The 24,143-nt window shown below is 35.3% G+C and overlaps 1 protein-coding gene across 1 annotated transcript in view; it reads right to left on the reverse strand.

The window, feature by feature from the left end:
- Nucleotides 1-24,143, reverse strand: part of LRP1B (LDL receptor related protein 1B) — a 1,959,891-nt gene that overhangs the window by 790,150 nt on the left and 1,145,598 nt on the right. The window lies entirely within an intron of this gene.

The following is a 24,143-nucleotide window of genomic DNA, read 5'->3' on the forward strand; positions in this document are numbered from 1 at the left end:
GTGTAGTAAGTTAAATGAATCTTTAAATTCCACAACAAAACCATAAAGTAAATTCGTGCAGAATAATTTACATACATAAGTATATAGTAAGAAAAAATTCAAGGTAGGTATGCAACTATGCAAATAATAATAATAATAATGATAATAAAGTTGTGCAGGAAAATGAGATGCTGATGCAGAGGGCCTGAGAAAGTGGTAAGATGAAGATGTCCCATGTGTACTCACTAAAATTCATAATTTTTTCATTAAAAATATTGCCATGGGGCAATGGGTGTCTGAGTCAGTTAAGTGTCTACCTTGGGCTCAGGTCATGATCCCAGGGTCCTGGGACTAAGCCCTGCATCAGGCTCTCTGCTCACTGGGGAGCCTGCTTCTCCTTCTCCCTCTGTACCATCCCCCCACCCATTTGTGTGTGCATGCATGTATGCAGCACGTGCTCTCTCTTGCTCTGCACTGTCTCAAATAAATAAATAAAATATTTTTAAAAAAATGTTGCCAAAGTACAAAGAATATGTACACCTTTACAAGGTTCCTAAAGAATCATTAGGAAGTTCATTATAAGAACAATTTTAATAAATACCAAAATGACTTCAGATAATATTGATGAAGAAAATAATGATGGATACAATAAGATCATTATTGTTCCTTATTTTAGAACAAAAAATAATCATTCTTTAATCATTCTTAGTTCTGTGTTATCACTTTGGTTACTATTTTAAAAGTAATGACAGCCAAAATAAAGAACCTTTTCAGTGAATGTTTGTTGCATAGCTACCATACATATGTCCAGGCATTGTTCTAGGCCTCAAGGACTTGTCAATGAGTGAAACTAAAATCTCTGATGTCTTGAAGCTTACCTTCTTGTAGCAAGACAACATACAAGCAAAATACATATAGGATAAGTACCAAGGAGTAAAAGTAACCAGAGAAAAGGGATAAAGGAGTCCCTTTGGGCCAGGAATATGTTCATATACTGGATTTTAGATGCCAGGAAGGGCTAAACTGAAGAGGTAGTCTATAAGCAGAGACCTCTGAGAGGTAAAGGAGAGAGGCATGGGCATGCCTGATGGACCAGTGTTCCCAACACAAGAATCCAAATATGTTAAATGCCCTGAACACACCCAGAGTGTTCAGGGGATGACAAAGAGAATATGAAAAAGAAATCACAGGGATATTATAGGTTATGTAGCAGAAAAACAAATGAACAGAATATTTTTTCTCTATAAATTTAAGTCCTTGTGTGGAAGATTCCTGAGGTGGTTCTAGGTAAAGTCCTCATGAACAACAGAGATAAGTAAGTCTTTATCATGACTTGTGCTTATTTCCAGGGTCTTATTTGTGAGTATTGGGAGAGGCGGTCCCTGATGGACCTTCAGTGTACCTGAACTTTCTTGCTGAGTGTGCTGAACTTTAAGGCTTTTCTGTCTTTTGATACCAAACAATTTCTTTCTTTCTTTCTCTCTCTCTCTCTCTTTTTTTTAAGATTTTTATTTATTTATTCATGAAAGACACACACATACACACAGAGGCAAAGGGAGCCTGATGTGGGACTGGATCCCAGGACCCCGGGATTGTGACCTGAGCCAAAGGCAGACACTCAACCACTGAGCCACCCAGGTGCCCTTAATACCGAACGATTTCTAAAGCTAGTTACAGAGGCTACTAAATCAAGGAAAGCACACGATCCTAACTGTGTAATTGTTTACTCCACAAGGCAATGGAACTTAGAACCTTGTTGTTTGGTACAAAATTGGCTCTTGCTCTGAAGGTACGGATCTCCAGGCCATGGGATTGTCAGCTGTGGCATAATTCCTACTTGCTCAGCATCCATGTAGGCCCATGACATCACCCTGTGAGACCAGGGATAGGGATCGGCGTCACAATGCTTATGCTCATGCTGTCTGCTGTGCTGTAAGGGATAAATTATCTGAAGTCTCATATTCTCGTTTTCTACTTTTGACACCTATGCGGTGGTGCCAGTTTGACTCCCTGCTATCCTCCATGACGCAGGTTTCTCAATTTTGACCCTATTGACATTTTGGACATAATTCTTTGTCAAGGGGGACCATCTTGTGCATTGCACAATGCGCAATGCACACTAGCCTCTTTCTACTAGATGCCAATCTCACCTCCCTCCCCAGTTGTGAAAACCAATAATGATTCTGCATATTACCAAATGTTCTATAGAAGATAGAATTACCCTTGCTCAAAAGATTGAAGTTCTACCTTTATTTTTTTTATTTTTTTTAAACATTTTATTTATTTGAGAGAGAGCATAAGCAAGGGAAGTGGAGAGTAGGAGAGGGAGAAGCAGACTCTCTGCCAGGCAGGGAGCTAGACACCTGTGTTCTATCTTTAAAGTTAGTGATATTTTCAAACCATTTTTAGCCCAATTTAATTTCTCTAACTTTGAATTTTCTTGTCAGCAAATACAGAGTTCTTTGTAATATTTTTTGGCAAAATTAAATAAGAACACTAAATTAGGTATCTATACATAGTAGAGTATAGCTGTACTACTAGTTCATAGTAAATATGATCCACCATACTTTTTTCAAATATACAGTCTTGGAGTGGATCAAGTATCATTGAAATTCTATATATATAAAAATACTTTAAAAAGAGAAAGGCTGAATACTTCATGCTTATCATTGTGCCAAACACTTAGAAGTGTTTATTTCAGAATGATATATTTTTCATGTATATCTCTAGATATCTTTTATATCTCTAAAAAGGGTACTTTTTAAAAGCCTGAAATAATATTGAACTCAATATTATAATTTTAAATTCCTCTTTTTGGGATGAGTTACAGATACCTTAATGGCTAAAACATCAAGGTAACTGTTTCTGATTCGAAATGTGCACATTCTTCTTTGATGTAAAATAAAGGTTTATGAAAACTCATTTTAGTAACAGAGATGAAAGTGCTAATTCTGGTGCCAGGAACACACTTCTATCCTTAGGAGACAGATGTAAACAAACCGCAGAGAAAACAGATGTGTATTAAAATATTTCATATAGTTATCAGACCGTCTCCACACATTAAGTATGCTAATGTCACTGCAATATATTCATGCAAGTTATCTGAATATTGCACATTACACTAGATGACAGCTAATTTGTTGTTTTAAAACTGAAAAACTCAGAGACAAAACGTGTGTATTTTGCTGAGAACTTTGGTTCTTTCCAATTGCATAGAAATAGTGAGGAAAAATAAAAGTCAATAGATACAGAGAAGAGAGTTGGTAGGTGTTTTAAGGAAGGTCTGAGGTAGTCATCACCAGTATAACTCGTTTTAGCCACTCTGCACTGAGCAAAATGACTAGAAAGAACTCACCATGAAAGAAAGAATCAGAGTTACAGAACCTGGATTACAATTCGATGTCACAAAACCAATTCAGAAGCACAATTATAAAGCTACTGGTGGCTCTAGAAAAAAGCATAAAGGATTCAAGAGACTTCATGCAGAATTTAGATCTAATCAGGCTAAAATTAAAAATCAATAAATGAGATGCAATCCAAACTGGAGGTCCTAACGATGAGGGTTAATGAGGTAGTAGAAAGAGTGAGTGACATAGAAGGCAAGTTGATGGCAAGGAAGGAAGCTGAGGAAAAAAAGAGAAAAATAATTAAAAGACCATGAGAAAAGGTTAAGGGAAATAAATGACAGCCTCAGAAGGAAAAAAAAAAAAAAAATCTATGTTAAATTGGGTTCCAGAGGGCGCTAAAAGGGACAGAGGACCAGAAAGCATATTTGAACAAATCATAGGTGAGAACTTTCCTAATTTGGGGAGAGAAACAGGCATTTAGTTCCAGGAGATAGAGAGGTCCCCCGCTAAAATCAATAAAAACTATTCAACAACTTAACATTTAATAGTGAAACTTGCAAATTCCAAAGGTAAAGAGAAAATCCTTAAAGCAGCAAGAGACAAGAGATCCCTAACTTATATGGGGAGAAATATTAGATTAACAGCAGACCTCTCCACAGAGACCTGGATGGCCAGGAAGGGCTGGCAGGATATATTCAAGGTCCTAAATGAGAAGAACATGTAGTCAAGAATACTTTATGCAGCAAGGCTCTCATTCAGAATAGAAGGAGAGATAAAGAGCTTCCAAAACAGATGGAAACTGAAAGAATATGTGACCACCAAACCAGCTTTGCAAGAAATATTAAGGGGGACTCTGTAAAACAAAGAGGATGCCCAAAGAAATAAGCCACAAAACCAGGGACAGAATAGGTATTATGATGACACTAAATTCAATCTTTCAATAGTAACTCTGAATGTGAATGGGTTTAATGATCCCTTCAAAAGAGTCAGGGTTTCAGACTGGATAAAAAAGCAAGACCCATCTATTCGCTGACTACAAGAGACTCATTTTAGACCTAAGGACACCGCCAGTCTGAAAATGAAGGGGTGGAGAACCATTTACCATTCAAACGGTCCTCAAAAGAAAGCAGGGGTAGCAATCTTCATATCAGATAAATTAAATTTTATCCCAAAGACTGTAGTAAGAGATGAAGAGGGACACTGTAGCATACTTAAAAGGTCTATCCAACAAGAGGACCTAACAATCATGAATATTTATGCCCCTAATGTGGAAGCTGCCAAATATATCAATCAATTAATAACCAAAGTAAAGACATATTTAGATAATAATACAAAAATACTGGGAGACTTCAACATGGCACTTTCTGCAAATGACAGATATCTAAGAACAACATCTCCAAAGAAACAGGAGCTTTACATGATGCACTGGACCAGATGGATTTCACAGTTATTTACAGAACTTTACATCCAAACTCAACTGAATACACATTCTTCTCAAGTGCATATGAAACTTTCTCCAGAATAGACCACATACTGGGTCACAAATCAAGTCTCAACCAATACCAAAAGATTGGGATTGTCCCCTGAATATTTTCAGACCACAATATTTGAAACTTGAACTCAATCACAAGAAGAAATTCGGAAGAAATTCAAACGTGTGGCAGTTAAAGAGCATCCTGCTAAAAGATGAAAGGGTCAACCAGGAAATTAGAGAATTAAAAAGATTCATTGAAACTAATGAAAATGAGGATACAACCATTCAGAATCTATGGGATACAGCAAAAGCAGTCCTAATTGGGAAATACATCACAATACAATCATCCCTCAAAAAATTGGAAAAAAAATTCAAATACACAAGCTAACCTAGCACCTAAAGGAGCTGGAGAAAAAACAGCAAATAAAACTTACACCCAGCAGAAGAAGAAAGTTATTAAAGATTCAAGCAGAACTCAATGTCATAGAGACCAGAAGAACTGTGGAACAAATCAACAAAACCAGGAGTTGGTTCTTTGAAAGAATTAATATTAGTAAAACCATTAGCCAGCTTTATTAAAAACAAAAGAGAAAAGACTCAAGTTAATAAAATTGTGAATGAAAAAGGAGAGATCACAACCAATACCAAAGAAATACAAATGATTTTAAAAACATATTATGAGCAGCTACATGCCAATAAATTGGGCAATCTAGAAGAAATGGATGCATTTCTGGAAAACCACAAATTACAAAAGTGGAGCAGGAAGAAATAGAAAACCTGAACAGGCCAATAACCAGGGAAGAAATTGAAGCAGTCATCAAAAACCTCCGAAAACACAAAAGTCCAGGGCCAGATGGCTTCCCAGGGGAATTTTAGTTTAAAGAAGAAACAATCCCTATTCTACTAAAGCTGTTCCAAAAGAAAGAAAGGGATGGAATACTTTCAAACTCATTCTATGACGCCAGCATCACCTTAATTCCAAAACCAAAGACCCCACTAAAAAGGAGAATTATAGACCAATATCCCTGATGAACAGGGATGCAAAACTTCTCAACAAGATACTAACCAATAGGATCCAACAGTACATGAAGAAGATTATTCACCATGACCAAGTAGGATTTATCTCTGGGAAGCAAGATTGGTTCAACACTTGTAAAGCAATCAACGTGATAGATCATATCAACAAGAGAAAAAACAAGAACCATATGATCCTCTCAATAGATGCAGAGAAAGCATTTGACAAAATACAGCACCCATTCCTGATCAAAACTCTTCAGAGTGTAGGGATAGAGGGAACATTCCTCAGCATCTTAAAAGCCATCTACTAAAAGCCCACAGCAAATATCATTCTCAATGGGGAAGCACTGGGAGCCTTTCCCCTAAGATCAGGAACACGACAGGGATGTCCCCTCTCACCACTGCCATTAAACATAGTACTAGGAGTCCTAGCCTCAGCAATCAGACAACAAAAAGACATTAAAGGCATTCAAATTGGCAAAGAAGTCAAACTCTCCCTCTTGGCAGATGACATGATACTCTACATAGAAAACCCAAAAGACTCCACCCCAAGATTGCTAGGACTCATACAGCAATTCGGCAGTGTGGCAGGATACAAAATCAATGCCCAGAAATCAGTGGCATTTCTATACACTAACAATGAGACTGAAGAAAGAGAAATTAAGGAGTCAATCCCATTTACAATTGCACCCAAAAGCATAAGATATCTAGGAATAAACCTACCCCACGACCCAGCATTTGCACTTCTGGGGATTTACCCCAAAGATACAGATGCAGTGAAATGCTGGGACACCTGCACTCCGATATTTATAGCAGCAATTTCCACAATAGCCAAACTGTGGAAGGAGCCTCAGTGTCCATCGATAGATGAATGTATAAAGATGTGGTCTATGTATACAATGGAATATTACTCAGCTGTTCGGAAGCACAAATACCCACCATTTGCTTCAACGTGGACAGAACTGAGGGGTATTATGCTGAGTGAAGTAAGTCAATCAGAGAAGGGCAAACATTATATGGTCTCATTCATTTGAGGAATATAAGAAATAGTGAAAGGGAATAAAGGGGAAAGGAGAGACAATGAGTGGAAAATATCAGTGAGGGAGACAGAACATGAGAGACTCCTAACTCTGGGAAATGAACAAGGGGTAGTAGAAAGGGAGGTGGGCGGGGGGTTGGGGTGACTGAGTGATGGGCACTGAGGGGGGCACTTGATGGGGTGAGCACTGGGTGATATGCTATATGTTGGCAAATCGAACTCCAATAAAAAATATACAAAAAATAAAAAGAAAAGAAAAATAAATAAAAATAAAACGTTAAAAAAAGGAGATATCACATGTGAATTCGCCACTGTAAATCTGGGAAATATGTGTAACTTCTGTCAAAATTTTTGTTGAAATATTTTGAAGAGTTTAAGGTTATATTTTTCCTTCTTTTAGTCTTATACGACACCTGTGTTTTCAAGTTATTTTCCAATGCATTATTTCTAAGACACTGTCTTGGTCACTGGTGTATCTCCAGGACTTAGAAGAACACCACCTATCTATAACATGACCCCAATAAATATTGGTTGTCTGTGTGAATATATAAATGAATGGCTCACCATCCCCTCATGAATAATTCCAGTTTTCTTCCCAATGATATGCAAGACTTTCATAATTACCTGCCACTATGAACCTCTCTTATCAGCACTGTGATCCGAGGATCTGTGCTATTATACTACTTTTAGATAATTGGCATGCTGTTTGATTCAGTATTTTACCTTTAATTTTTTTAGAGGTAATTATGAGATAAAACTGAATGTTTTTCTTTTGCTTCATTTTAACTGTACAATCCTTGAAGTAGTCTCAATGTGAAATACTATAGAGGACTTGCCAAAGTAATTATGTGTATGTTAAGAAATTGGTCCCAAAGCTATTTTTTTTAAATAACCGATTAAGTCATAACTGAAAGTAGATGGATGAAGATTGTAGCACAACTACCCCACAATGAGACATATCTTTTGTTAGAAAAAATCCCTAATATATAAAAGGAAGAAATTCAATGGTATAAGATTTGGGGAAAAGGCTTCATAGGCTAAGAACAAACTAAACTAGAACAACATCCATCTAAGAGGGAAGATGAACACTTAAGGCTGTTCTTTTTTTTTTTTTAAAAACTCTGCTTGAAGAAACCAACTTCTATTAACAGGAACAAAAGTAATCATAGTTTCACTAGCTGTATTGAAACTCTTCTCTTTCTTTTTTAACATGCTTATATTATACATAACTGCATTTCTTTATTTTGCAATAGTAGCTCTCTTCTAAAATAGAAGATTTTGGTCCAATGCCAGCAAGAGACCTAGATGACAGTGTAGGGACAACACTGAAACCAGGGTGTGCTGCAATCTGGATGACGTCCATTCTCTGTACTGGGAACTCAGTACTTGGCTTCTGCTAGCCAAGAAGAGATGCAGGGAAACACCTTACTCCGAAGGACTGTCTGTCCCTTGTGTTGTGGGGAGACAATGGGTCTGAAAACTCCTCTCTGCCAAGCAGCAAATATGCCTTGCCTTTTTGTCTTTTGCACAATATAATACTTATTTAAAAAAAATATTTTATTCATTAATTTGAGAGAGAGACAGAGAGAATGAATGGTGGGGGGCAGAAGGAGAGGGCCTGAGCACAGAGCCTGATACAGGGCTCGATCCCACAACCCTGAGATCATAACCTGAGCCAAAATCAAGAGTTGTATCTTTAACTAACTGAGTCACTCAGGCACCTCTATAAAACTAACTTTTTAAATGAACAAATCGTTTTGCCAAAAAAGGAAGATATGAATGCATTTCATTTTGTACATATTTCAAAAAGGTAGTCAGATGTTAGTAAAATAATTCACATGGCCCTCCCTAAAGGTATCACTATAAACAGTTCATTAGTCTTTTTAAAAAAATTAATAAATTAACATAATTAGAATCATCCTGCCTGCAAAAAAACATTTTCAACTGTTTACTCTTCAGTTTGTCTTAGAGTTTGTTCATGTAAGCTCTACCTCATGCATTTTAACTGCTACTTAATATCATTCATAGCAAAAATGCATCATACTTCTTTTGACGACATTTATGTTATTTCCAGTTTTTGTTATTACAAATAATGTTATTATAAATTTAAACATGTGTACACATCAATTGGATAGATAACCAATAATGGAATTGTACTGAGTATTATATGTAATTTAATTTTGATAGATATTACCAAATAATGCTTCAAAACCACTGTTAGCAGTTTACATTTTCCCCAATAGTGTGGAAAATATATTATTCTCTTATTGCCTCACTAATATTGCCTATTGCCAATTTTTAAATTTTTAATCTAATGATAAAGGTAGAAAGGTCATATTTTACTGTATTATTTTAGATTTTCATGATTAATATAATGCTGAACATTTCTCTATGTGTCTAATTAGGAAATTTGTATTCTTTTGTGAATTACCTTGACATATATTCTTTATTTTTTTCTGACATTGTCTTTATTCTGTAAAATAATCATTCTTTTCTGTTACATATGTTAAGACTTTTGCCTACTTTATTTTCTCCTTGCTTAGCATGTCATAAAAATATGTTTTACATTTACATAAATTATTTATGTAATTTATTTAATAGCTTCTGGGTTTTTGTGTCTTAAGAAAATGTTCCACATTCTAATACTAATAAAGAAAAACATATTTTCCTAAATTTTATATTTTTGTTCTATTTAAGCTTTATTTTTGTATGCTTTATATAAAATTCTAACTTTACCTTTTTTTTCCCCACTTAAATGAATAGACACATCCCAATCCATTCTTTATGTGTACTTTCTAGGGTATAATTAATGCCAGAGGGGATGGATTGAACTGAACCCATTATTTTTAATTCACTTAGTTATTAAGTTGCTTTAAAGATTGCCTTACGGCCTTCTTTTTATCTCTTTTAGTCATTATTAAGACCATAAGGTCCTCCTTTTCACCTCTTATATTCAAAGTTTATACTTGTGATATTTTAGGTTATGGTTTCTTGCTCTCTGGTCAATATAGTCCAATCTGTACTCTACTTAGAAAATTCTCATTATTTTCAATGATTCATGGTATACTTTTTTTCAATTTCTCAGTGCTGTTATCAATTTATTTTGTTAATATATTTCATTGATTTTCATGAATATAGAGTGCAAAGTCTGGCATAATGGTCTGCTTGGTCTTTTTTTTTTAAGATTTTATTTATTTATTCATGGGAGATGCAGAGAAAGAGGCAGTGACACAGGCAGAGGGAGAACCAGGTTCCCTTCAGGGAGCCCGATGTGGGACTCGATCTGGGGACTCTGAGATCACACCCTAAGCCAAAGGCAGACACTCATCTGCTGAGCCACCCAGGTGTCTCTGTCTGCTTGGTCTTATATTTAGTTCTTTGATTCACTTGTAATCTGACAGATGCATTAAATAAGAATGTAGATTCTTTGAGAATGACGATCTTATAATTTCAGATGAACACCTCACCTACTATCTGCAGATCTTTGGTAATTTAATAATGCTTTATATAGGTAAATAAATGGAAAGCTTAGCAATAAATAAGAATCAGATTTTCATATAAGCTTTTTTAAAAAGATTTTATTTATTTATTAGACAGAGAGCACAAGTAGGCAGAGTTGGAGGCAGAGGGAGAAGGAGGAAGTAGACTCCCTGCTGAGCAGAAAGCATGATGTGGGACTCGATCCCAGGACTCTGATATCATGACCTGAGCCAAAAGCTGATGCTTACTCAACTGAGCCACACAGACACCCCTCAGATACGCTTTAATCATATCATGCTGTACTATCTCTTTAATAACATTATTTTTTTTCCTGACAACCAAAGCATTAAGCTATTTTTCTTTTGGGAAGACTACATTTATTTGTTTGTTTGTTTGTTTTTCTGTTTACTGGTTAAAAAATACAAAATGAGCTTATTGAAAGTAGAAAACACAAATCTTTTTGCATCAAGTGATTTTTTATGTGTAAACTGTGGATGTTTAAGAGCATCACAAGGGATTCACATGTATTCCTAAGTAGTACTCAGTATTTTTAAGAATTGCTTCTAATGCTCAGGTGAAGGGAGACAAAGCAGTTTTTAAAAATATTTCAATCTTGCTCTTCAAATTCCCATTTGCATTAATGAATCATAGACATGTAGCATTGGGCTTTATTTAGGATGCAGAAAGCTGCAAAAGAATATTGAAACACATAACAATAAGAGAAAGTCCAATAATCTAAGAGATCATAACTTTTTTTAGTCTAAATGAAAGCTGAGATCCCAAGGCAACAAGATGAAAAATCTAAAGAGTGACAGGCCTCTTCCAGGAAAAAAAAAAAAAAAAAATGAGATGCATGGAGTGTTGTGCCATTGGCAAAGCAAAGGAGGAAAAGGAAACTGCCATAAAAATAGACATTTAAGAAAGCTAAAATGGCAAAGAATTCTTCAAACTAGATTTGGTTTAATGTGAAAGTTTAGAATTATTGGGATAAATCAGTGCAAGAGATTTCTTTTGCTGAGTCCGCAAGAGAAATATTGAAAGCATAACAGGAGACCTGAGACATTCCTGTGTGTCTAACAGATGTGAAACCCACCGTATCTCCTAAACTCTGCTCTCATACAAAGGAAATCCTCTAAACCACTATGGATGGAGAGGAGACTTTCCCACTCTCAGAAGAAAGACCAATATCCACTGACTGTAAGGGGGGTATAGAAAAACAGTCACCTGCCATGAGAAAAGGAGCAGGAAACCTTGTCTTCCTCAAAGGTAAGGTGATCTGTAAAGTATAGCTGCCTTGAGGGAGAGGTAGACCCAAAAGCCATGAAATCCTGAGGGAAGAGTAGGAAACACCATTGATCCTACCACAAGTTTGTTACTCAGAACAAGCAACACTTGTCTTAGAGAAGAGTAAGAAGTTCTACTGCCACTGGTCCAAAGCAAAGGTGCTTGAGATGATGTTGAGAGAACAGGAGATGCAAGGCTGTTCACCTCTAGAGAAGGCACAGTAAAGCTGCTTAAAACCATAATTGGATTAATACAAAAACAAATGACAACAACAATAAAACAAAACAAAAAGCAAACAAAAAACATGGATATTTGCTACTACCCTGGGAGGGGATGATAGCAGCAAGTTATTTCCAGGCCACGACTTCCCACAGAACATGGTAGACATTGGCTCCCAAGGGAGAAGAGGTACAGAAAGATCCACCTCAAAACCCCAGACACATACAGCCTAAGACCAAGACTGAACCAAGAAAATGGAGAACATCTCTTCCACCTCCTAGAAGCTTCTCACTTAGTAACACAGCACAATAATCTCACTGAAGGAAGGGTAAGAGTGTGGAAAGAGATGGCTCAGTAAGGCAGCTGTGAATGGACTATTGAAAGAAAGCTGAGGAATGAGCAAGAATTCTCAAGTCTCCACATCAAGCACAAAGTAGTATCAGACCATCACTGGAGGGATCTTAAAGCTCTGGTTTACTGAAGTTAACTATAATAAGAACAAAATCCAAACCCAATGCAATTACTGAATAGAATGACCAAAATCTCCACACTAATAACTGACAGAAGAGATATGTTAATTCTCCAGGCATAAATTTTATTAATTTGAATCTCTAAGGTTTTTTTTTAAATTCAATGTTTGATATTTAATAAATAATTATGAGATATACAAAAAGCAATAAAAAACACACAACTCACTGAGATAAATTGGTAAACAAAAGAGGTGCAGCTATCAATAGAATCAGACCCTAAGATGACTGTGAAGTGGAAACCTTCTAATCAAAACCATAAGTTATCAATATATGTCTATTACAATGGCTCAAATGAAAAAGATTGATAATATGTGCATTGATGAGAAGACAGAACAACTGAAACTCTCATACTTTGATGTTGGGAAAGCAAAATAATCCAGCTACTTTGAAAAGAAAGTTTGGACAGACTGAAGAGTTTGGCAGCTTCTTACAAAGTTATACACAATCTTACCATTTTACCAGGCAATCCACTTGTAGAAAGGAAAACACATGTCTACACAACGTATCATATACAAGTGTTTATAACAGCTTTCATTATAACTGACTAAACTTGAGACAACCCAAATGAACATCAACTTGTAAAAGAAAAAAAAAAAAAAAACTTGTGGTACATCCATACCCTTGATCTTAGCCAAAAGGCCAAGAAGCAATGTGGTTCGTCCATACAGTATAACAGAATCCATCATAAAAGAGAATGAATAGATACATTCAGCAACCTAAAAAAGCATTATCTAAGTGAAGCAAGCCAAACTCAAAAGCTATTCACTATATGATTAATCTTTTCTTACATTCTAGAAAAGGTGAAACTCTAATAGAAAAATCAGACCAGAGTAGAAATTAGACTATTAGCTGTTAAGAACTTTCTGGGGAGTTGGAAATATTCTAATTTGATTGTGGTGTTGACTATTCATCTGGGTACACTGAATTGTTTCCTTAAAAAGGGGGGGTGAAGATCCTTGGGTGGCTCAGTGGTTTTGTGCCTGCCTTTGGTCCAGGATGCGATCCTAGAGTCCCGGGATCGGGTCCCATGTCCGGCTCCCTGCATGGAGCCTGCTTCTCCCTCCTCCTGTGTTTCTGCCTCTCTCTCTCTCTCTATGTCTATTATGAATGAATGAATGAATGAATGAATGAATGAATAAATAAGTGAATAAATAAATAAATCTTTTAAAAAAGGTTACTTTTACTATATGTAAGTTATGCTACGAAAAACCTGATTTTTAAAAATAAAATTATAAAACAGCCAGTGATTATTGGAAGGAAAATACAGGTATTCAAAATAAAATTTGTAGCTATTTTTAGATAGAACAAAAGAATACCAGTTAATTCAACCAGTATGATTAGAAGAGAAAGAAGAAAGAATGAAAGAAAGAAAGAAAGAAAGAAAGAAAGAAAGAAAGAAAGAAAGAAATCCATAACTTCAAGATTTTTGCCTACAGGACACCAAATAACTAATATGATTGACATTTAATCCAGTATTTTTTACTCTAAATATAGCTAAATATACCTGGAAAGTTTCTACTCAAATCAACCTGTGGTAGAGAGGGTATAAATGTATATATTCATGGTTAGGTGTGCTAATTTTCTTCTGTAAGAGCCCACTCTTCATAACCCCAACTTGTTCAATTCACAACTCATGACTGTCATATCCAAAAGTAACATAATTTTCTCTGGGACATAAGGTGTAAGAGTATAGGCAATGGGAATTAATTAATAGCAACAGTTCTATGATTTGTGATGCATAGTCAATAAGCATTGTTTTTTTCATTTATCTTGAGAGCCTCTGCTAGTCTGGAACTGGAAATAATTTTAATTTTTATATATGTAGTGATTCTAGAGAATTTGGATAGAAAATTAACTCAGATGATATAACTCACTGGCCACAAATATAACATTTTAGAAAATATGCCACATCTAGTCCTTTCACTTAAAAATATAAATGATAGGCAAAAGTAACATTTGAGTTGTTACAATTGAGGAAAAGGCTGAGAAGGTGAAGAGATACTCTTTCACAACATGACTGGGGATGGCACTGTCTTGGAACCTCTTGAGAGTTTTAGAGTGTGCTTTTATTATTATTTTCAAACACATTTTTTTTAATTTGAAAAGAATTCTAATCCTTGCAAAATCCTTAAAGTGTTTAAAATAAAAATTAAGAATCTAGGTAATATTAAAATTAGATAATAAAAAAGGGAACTAGGAGCATAAAGGGGAGTGAAAATATTATTTGTTACCACCTGTATGTTTAAATGAATTTTCAAAATAGTCTTACACTTGTTTTCCTTTCCAGGTGTCATTTGGACCACTGCCTAATGACTATTAGAACATTGGCAATTTGGTTGCAGAATTAGGAGCAATAGTAACTCACTGTGACATTTGTAATGGGATGTTAAAATTAAAGATTGGGTTATGAGCCAAAATGATAAAAAAAAAAATGCAAAAATGAATGTAGGGGAAAAAAGTTCTCATTTTTACAATGAACTAGATCATAATTGTTTCCACAACTCGTGGAGGTCTCAACAGGATCAACGATGTAAAGGGAAGAGAACTTTCAAGATGTTACTTTTCTCTATGACTCTAGTCCCTGCCCTTCAAGCTCCCAAGGTGATAGGAAAGAGCTCCAGTGATGGAGCTTCCGTGGTACTTCTGGGAGATCTCTGAATTGAGCTCTTAACAGTTGGTGGCAGAGTAGTTAGTGGTGGTTGATTTGCACTATTTCTATACTCCCAGAGTTTACTGTGGCAGAAGGTTTGCAAATTATTCTGTAGACCAGACAGAAAAGAACGCTGGCCGAGGAATGTCTTTAGATGAGTACAAAGCTGTCCAGCTGGGTATGAGGACTCAAACAATTACACGATGGGCGTGAACTAGATATTCAGGGATGCAAAGTCACAAGCATAGAATTCCATATACTTTGGCCAAGGGAAATGAAAAAGTGAGATTCAACAGAAAAGCCCCCAAAAGCTTGCACATCTATACAGACAGGTATAGAGACACACACATACCCAAATCCCTCAAGAGAGTAAATTTTAAAGATTCATTATGCTCAGAGAGAGGCCAGTTTACAACAAGACTTGTTCAAATAAGACGCTTGCTGTCTCCTTATCACTCCTAACCATTCACACCCCTCTCATCAGTTCCGGCCAATGTTGAGAAGTGAGTGAACACTGGTAACTGACTAGCAAGCTGGGATTGTTGGCAGGGAAAATAAGTGCAGGGCAAAGAAAGATGAGGAACCAAATACATCCTCCTTTCCTTTTCCAGGCTTCCAGCCAGAACACAATACAAGTGATAAGCATGGAAGACTTGATGATAGATTGAATTTAGAATTGTGATATACATGTACATATAGTGGACTGGATTGGGCAACTAATTACCAAATTGATACTGTGTTTCTGATTTAAAGTCTGAGAAATCTGTCAGTTGCCTAGTTGTGAGGAGAAAGGATTGGGATTTGATGGAGTTTTGCTCTCAAAAGTTTTGTTAGTAAGAGAGTCTACAAAATACATTTTCAAATCCAAATAGGAGACAAAAAATAGTTATGCTTCAGATAGATCAGATCATTTTTCGATATGTTTGTTACACATATGACTATTACCACCCCCCTAAAATCTTCTCAAAACGGTTAGTTTTATGGGAACTTGCTCAGCTTGCAAGATTAGCATTTTTTTTTAAGATTTTATTTACTCATTCATGAGAGACACAGAAGAGAGAGAGAGAGAGACAGAGAGAGACAGAGGCAGAGACACAGGCAGAGGGAGAAGCAGGCTCCATGTAGGCAGCCCGATGTGGGACTCAATCCCGGGTCTCCAGGATCACATCCTGGGCTGAAGGCGGTGCTAGACCGCTGAGCCACCCGGGCTGCCCTGAGCTAACATTTCCTACTCCAGGACCCTCACAGTCATGTCAGCCAAGAATAATTTATCAAATGTGGCTTTAATAAAAAATTTGTATTAAATTAAGCAATACTACAATTAGAGTCAAAGTTTACAATAGTAGTCCTGGGTTAATAAAGGATTCCCAAATGATTCCTTGATTAACAAATAAAAATCACATAATGCTAAGGCTAATTATGCAACTGGGTAGAATGCATTTCTTTTAATTTATTCTGAAAATTGGTAACTTGTTTAAAATGTGCAAAAAATTATACTGATCAAAATATCTATAGATAAAATGGTTACATTTGTGATAAGATTCTAATGGTACTTTGGAGATTACCAAGTATTTTCATATTATCTCCTTTGACCTTCACAGCAATTTAGCATTTACAAGATAATAGACTTTTTGTAGAAGCTTCTGGAGCTATTCTCAGGTAATGTGTGTATCCATGTATTTGTAGTTTGTTGTATGCATGCATCTGTAGTACAAATAGCATGTATTTGTCGATGCTTATGCCTGATATAAATGCCTATGTTGTGTGGAAACAAATAAGGGGATAGATCTCTTCTTCAAATTCATTAGCCACACAATCAATTACATTTTTTTTATGACATTGTATTTTAAATCCAGAGTTCAAGCTTCTATTCATGTCAACTTTTCAGACAAAAGGATATGATATTGGCTTACAGTTTTTTCAAATATCGCATATACTTCAAGACAAATATTTTAAAATATGATAAATATATAGTTGCAAATTAACAACGAAACTGAACCCATATTTCAGAACTCAAATTTCTAGTGAATCCTGGAAAAACATTTTATTGATAGTTAATGGGAGTCAGTATATGCAAACAGGCTATGACCTTGCTACTCAGTAGGACAGTATCCATTAGATTCTTATGACTTGCAAATGCTCATAAATCTCTTCTTAAAGTTTTAATTAGGAAATGTCTCATAACCAATAAATGTATTCATTATTTTTTTTTTCTAATGGTAGGTCAGTGTCTACATCTCTCAGAGTCTCAGAGCTTTTCCTTTAAGAGTTAATGTCAGAAAAATGAGATTGATATGCACCTCTAATCTAAAAGCAGCGAGTGAAAGGTAGTTTTTAATCTTAAAATGGTTTGCAAGGCATACTCACTATTTAAAGTTCATGGCATGTGATGTAATGAGCATTGGGTATTATTTAAGACTGATGAATCACTTACATCTACCTCTGAAACAAATAATACATTATATGTTAATTAATTGAATATAAATGAATAAGCAAAAAAACAAAGTTCATGAGAACTTTCTAACATAACTTGTGATATCTTAACATGTTTGTTTCATTGCTGTAAAACTGGCTCTCTATGACTAGAAACTCCTAGAGAGTTGTATAATGCTGAAGTTTATTGACATTCAAGTACAAAGGGTGAGCTTTCCCCAAAGGTCAGGAACAAGACAACAATGTTCACTCTCGCTTCTTTTATTAAACACAGTTCTGGAAGCTCTAGCTACAGCAATCAGACAACACACACAAAGAAATAAAAGGCATCAGAATTGGCAAGGAAGACGTAAACCTTTCCCTATTTGCCGACAACATGATACTAAATATAGAAAACTCTAACAACTCTACCAAAACACTACCAGAGCAGATAAATAAATTCAGTAAGGTTGCAGAATACAAAATGAATGTATAGAAATCCATTGCATTTCTATACACTAATAATGAAGTAGCAGAAAGATAAATTAAGAAAACAATCCCATTTATAAGTGCACCAAAAATAATTAAATACCTAGAAATAAACTTAGCCAAAGGGCTGGAAGATCTGCACTCTGAAAGCTATATAAAACACTGATGAAAGAAATTCAAGATGACACAAACAAACGGAAAGATATTTCATGCTCATGGATTGAAGTACAAATATTATTAAAAAATCTACACTACCCAAAGCAATCTATAGATTTAATGCAATCCCTATTAAAATACTAAATGTTTTTTTTTCACAGAACTAGAACAAACAATCCTAAAATTTGTATGGAACCACATAAGATATCAAGTAGCCAAAACAACCTTGAATAAGAAAAAACAGTATCATAATTCCAGACCTCAAGTTATATTGCAAAACTGTAGTCATCAAAACAATATGGTATTGGCACAAAAAATAGGCACATAGATCAATAGAATAGAGAGCCTAGAAATAAACCTACAATTCTGTGGTCAATGAATATTTGAGAAAGGAGACAAAAATATGGGAAAAGGCAGTCTCTTCAACAAATGGTGCTGGGAAAACTGGGAAGCTAAATGCCTAAAAGAATTAGATTGGACTACATTCTTATACCATACACAAAAATAAACTCAAAATGGATTAAAGACCTCAATGTGAGACCTGAAAAAAACAAAAACAAAAACAAAAACAAAAACAAACAAACAAACAAAAAAACTTCTAGAAGAGGGCACAGGCAGCAATTTCTCTGCCACTGGATGTAATAACATCTTTCTAGATAGGTCTCTTGAAGCAAGGGAAACAAAAGCAAAAATAAACTATTGAAACTATATAAAAAAAAATAAAAAGCTTCTGCACAGCAAAAGAAATAACCAACAAAACTAAAAGGCAACCTACTGAATAAGAGAATATATTTGCAAATGACATATCTGGTAAGGGGTTAGTGTACAAAATATATAAAAAACTTATATGATTCAATACCCAAAGCATAAATAATCCAATTAAAAAACACACAGAGACATGAACAGGCATGTCTCCAAAGAAGACATACAGATGGCCAACAGATACATGAAAAGATGCTTAATATTACTAATTATCAGGAAATACAAATCAAAATCACAATGAGATACCACCTCACACTTGTCAGAATGGCTAAAATCAAAACTGAAGAAACAAGTGTTGACAAGAACATAGAGAAAAAGGAAGCCTGAGGGAATGCAAACTGGGTGCAACCACTGTGGAAAACAGTATGGAGGTTCCTCAAAAATTTAAAAGTAAAACTACTATCTGATCCAGTAATTGTACTACTGGGTATTTATCCAAAGAAAATGAAAAAAAAATTGAAGGGGTATGTGCACCCCTATGTTTATTACAGCATTATTTACAATAGCCAAATTACAAAAGCAGCCTAAGTGTCCATTGATAGATATATGCATAAAGAACATGAGTTTTTTATAATATATATTATGTATATTATATATATATATATATATATATATATTACTCATACATAAAAAAGAATGAAATCTTATTTGCAATAACATCGGTCGTCCTAGAGGGTATAATGCTAAGTGAAATAATTTCACTCATATGTGGAATTTAAGAAATAAAACAAAGGAATGATAACAAAAAACAATAACAGAAAAAAAGAGAGAGAAACCAAAAAATAGACTCTAACTATAGGGAACAAACAGAGCATTACCAAATAAGTGGGCGAGAGGATGCCTGAAATAGGTGAAAGGAATTAAGAGTACACTTACCTTGATATACACTGAGTAATATATGGAATTGTTAAGTTGCTATGTTGTACATCTGAGACTAATAAGCACTGTATGTTACCTACACTGGAATAAAAATAAAACTAAAAATAAATACACACATACCTACATACAAACTGGATCTTTATGACAAACTAGAAATTTCTGGGGAATAATGATATAGTTCATTGATATCCAAGACAAAATCGTGATCTCTGGAAAATGATAATCTGACTCTAAGGTTGGTATCATTTGGGAAAGATAAAGTCCTGTAATCTGTTGTAAGTAGCCACCCACTGACCAGTTAGATTAGAGACCTAGAAATATTTCTGGAGTTCTGAAGTGGGTCTTAATTTGGTGGGCACATCTGGGGGTGCGGCTGGTGTTGTAATGAAGTTTCTTTTCTTTTTTTTTTTTTTAAGATTTTATTTATTTATTCATGAGAGACCAGAAAGAGAGGCAGAGGAAAAATAAGGAGGCTCCTTGCGTGGAGCCCGATGTGGGACTCAATCCCAGGATCATGCCCTGAGCCTAAGGCAGAAGCTCAAGGTCGAGCCACCCAGACATCCCTGTAGTGAGGGTTCTAAGGATTACAATGATGACTAATAATTCATGTTCCAGGTATGATACCATGCATTTCAAACCCACAAAGGAACTGTTGGATTCTAAAATCCATGGAGGGAGTATGGAGATGCCGGTGATGGGACCCAGCTGAAGAATAGGGTTTGATCCTCAGATGCTGGACAAGCTAACATACAGATAAGGCACTACCCTTCCATAGAATGTCAACAGATTATCTTCAAACATGTTATTTGGAGAATATGTTCTGCACAGAAAGACTCCTTCCCCTTCCTCCTGGCTACACTTCTATTCATAATGTCAGAAAAGAGATCCTAAGTTGCCTCCTATCCAAAGTGTTTCATTGTTCTCCAATTTCATGATGCTTGTAAATACCGTCAGTAAAAGGAGTCTGAGGTGTGGAAACCTGTACCCATTTCGGATCTCAATCAAATAGTACCCACCATAAAAATATATATATATATAAGTTTGGTCCATAAACTGGTTACGAGCACAGGCTTTCTGTTAGTACCTGTGGCTGTTGTAACAAATTACCACCAACTTGGTGACCTCAGATCTCCAGTTTAATTATGGGAGCTGTTGAAAGTAGTTTTTCTGTTATAGCTGCAGGCATTAATAACTTTCAAACTCAGGAAAAATGCTTTGAGTGTTTTTTTTTTAATATTTTAAAAATATGGAACAATATGAAAGATTGTTTTAACATGCTTTCTATTTGGATATATGTATCCCAGTAGAATTAATTTATACAGCAGAACAAGTACTGCATTAACAGAATGCATACAATAATAAATTGAATACTAAATTATTATTTTTATATTTTTATCCTTTCTACTGAAAATTATAATGCATACTGCAATGAAAAATGAATCTTGGACAGGACACCCAAGGAGATGAAAGTGAATTTGATCTTATAAAAAGCATCTATCTTGTTCTCTTAGATAGTATAATAGTTATACCTAGAGAGAATGGTTTATTTAAATTCCCTGACCACTTAGTCTAATTGTGCTTCCTGTTGATATCTCCTTTTCCTTTTTACCACAGTGTCCTACTTTATTTCTGGTACAGCAGTTATCATTATCCTATTCATTTATGTGTTTATTATCTGCCTCTCACTATTAGGTACACTAAGTATGAAACTTTATCCTATTTCCTGCAGCATTCCCATCACCTATGATAGCACCTGGAACAGTGAAGGTATTTGCAGAATTTATTAACTAGACCAAAAAATAAATCAAATAATAAATTAAAAGAAATAGTATGAATTTTATAAAAATTATAGTAAGAATTCTAGAGAATAGGAAACTTACAGATTGGTAAATGCTCTGTCTTAATAGAAGTCTATTTTAATTAAATCACTAGTATGTCTTCATTTCATAGATACTTTTAGTACTCATTGAGGTAGATGTAAGTATCTAGATGTAAGTAAGGGACAATTTTCCCTTTTCTTTTATTTAACTGCTGTTTTAGCTCACAAGATTCTACAGACTATAGAATATACCACATTTAGGAAGTTTTCCATACACCTCTGAGAGAAAAAAAGAAAAATCAAAGAATGAATAGAGATGGGCCTTTTTTGAAATGCTGTTGGTGTTTTTCTTTCTTTATAGAAAACCTCTAAGCTTACATGAAAGATGTTCAAAATATTAATGTTTTATTTACAAACAGCAAAATCTTTGTATCCTTGTACTTCAAACTGTACAAATTTATCTAAGACTCAAAATTTCTACCAACCTTACAAAATACTTTGTCAAACCAAGCATTGCCTCTCAGTCTTCAGGTTGGATAGAGGATACGCTAGCTAAATTAGTGACTAAATTAGTGACTACACATAGAATTTTCTGATTTCAAGAATGATAAACTGTCAATTGCCAAATATAAGTTCTGTCTTGACATGTTGTTAATCCTAGATCATAATGTCTTTATTATTCTCTTGGTAAGAAAGAATATCAATAAAAAAGCATTAAGCAGTCCTTCCATAGGAATATCAAAATGTTAAGTATATTTCAGGTGTTAAATCTACAAAATGTTCCCATAACCTGCATACTGCCAAAGCAACATGGTACAGATGTGCCTGGCAGTCAAGTGGCTATTACAACTGATCTCTGTTGCTGTGGTGAAATGCAAAGATTTACCAATGTCACTGATAAGATATTGTCATCAAAGTTAAGGTTATTAGCTGGAACATTCAGTCACAGCACAGGAACTGACATATTTTGAAAGGAAACCAAGAACCTTCTATGTTACATTTCAGTCCTTCATGAAAGGCCTGATGTGGGATTCGATGCCAGGACCCCAGGATAATGAGACCTGAGCTGAAGCAGACGTTCAACCACTAAGCCACCCAGGTGGCCCTCTCTGCTCCATTCTGCACACCACCACCAGATTGATTCTCTTAAAATATGTTTTCATTCACATTATCCTTTGACTCAAAGTATTTCCTGCCCCTTAGCCCTTCAGGATTTCCTCCAGTCCCTTCACATCACATTTCAGGTCTTTCATTTAATCACCTCTCACTTTCCATCGATCCTCTGACCCTATTCCCTGCAACCAAAACCTCCTGTAATGATCTACTTAATGTCCCCTTCATTCTCTTTCTGGAGTTCTTGATTTTTTTTTTTTTTCTTTTTTTCTACGGAATTCCTGGTGGCTAAAATATCCTCCCCTACCTTGTAACATTCTTCCTTTAAGATCTACCCCAAATACTTCCTGAACACATAAAGTTCTCTAGGAACATTCACATGAAGACATATTTTCCTTCCTGTGGAGACCCATTACATGGACATTCTCCAATAATTATATATTTCTTTGGGTCCACTTAAACTTAATTAAATAAAATGCTGCAAAGTATTTACATTTTTTTGTGTATTTATATTATTTCCAAAGGTAGATATGAACTCCTTAAAGGTGGTAACCACTTTTTTTTTTTTTTTTTTTGGTAACCACTTTCTAACATTCCTTTTATCTTCTAAGAGAGCTAGCACAGTGTTCCTCATCTAATAAGCATATAATTAATGTTCCCTAAATGAAGGATTTTTAAAATATTTGAGAAGTAAGCAGATTGTATATGTGAGGAAACTGAGTACCAGAATCATTACTGAACACGTCTAAAGGTGACTAGCAGTCAACGATTTGCCTTGCTTAATTATTAAAGATCTTTTCTACTGGGATGCATGTGTGGCTCAGCAGTTGAGCATCTACCTTTGATTCAGGGTGTGATCCCGGGGTCCGGGATCGAGTTCTGCATCGGGCTCCCTGCATGGAGCCTGCTCCTCCCTCTGCATAAGTCTCCACCTCTCTGTCTGTGTCTCTCATGAATAAATAAATAAAATCTTAAAAAATATAGTTTCTACTGGGATACACGTGTGGCTCAGCGGTTGAGCATCTACCTTTGACTCAGGGCGTATCCTGGGGTCTGGGATCGAGTTCTGTACCAGGCTCTCTGCAGAGAGCCTGCTTCTCCCTCTGCCTAACTCTCTGCCTCTCTGTGTGTCTCTCATGAATAAATAAATAAAATATTAAAAAAGATATTTTCTACCTATACCAAGTTCTATTATTTTGTTACTTGATCGGTTGCTCCTAAGCCATGAAATTTATAAAATACACTGTTTTAATAAAGTATAGGCATATATGTTTGCAAATATAGTCTTGCATATAAATATCTATAAGTACAGCTAGGTATAAACAAAGTTTCTCTGTGAATACAGATATTTCAAGGGCAACTCCAGAGAACTCAATTTTAATGATTTATAAAGTAAGGAACAATATGCACGAAATGCAATGACAATGAGGACATTGAAACTTCTAATGCACTTTGAATGACATGACCAACATCCTAGAAAGAATCAACTATTGC

This window comes from Canis lupus, chromosome 19 (genome assembly GCF_011100685.1).
Source record: "Canis lupus familiaris isolate Mischka breed German Shepherd chromosome 19, alternate assembly UU_Cfam_GSD_1.0, whole genome shotgun sequence".
Taxonomy (NCBI): Eukaryota; Metazoa; Chordata; class Mammalia; order Carnivora; family Canidae; genus Canis; species Canis lupus.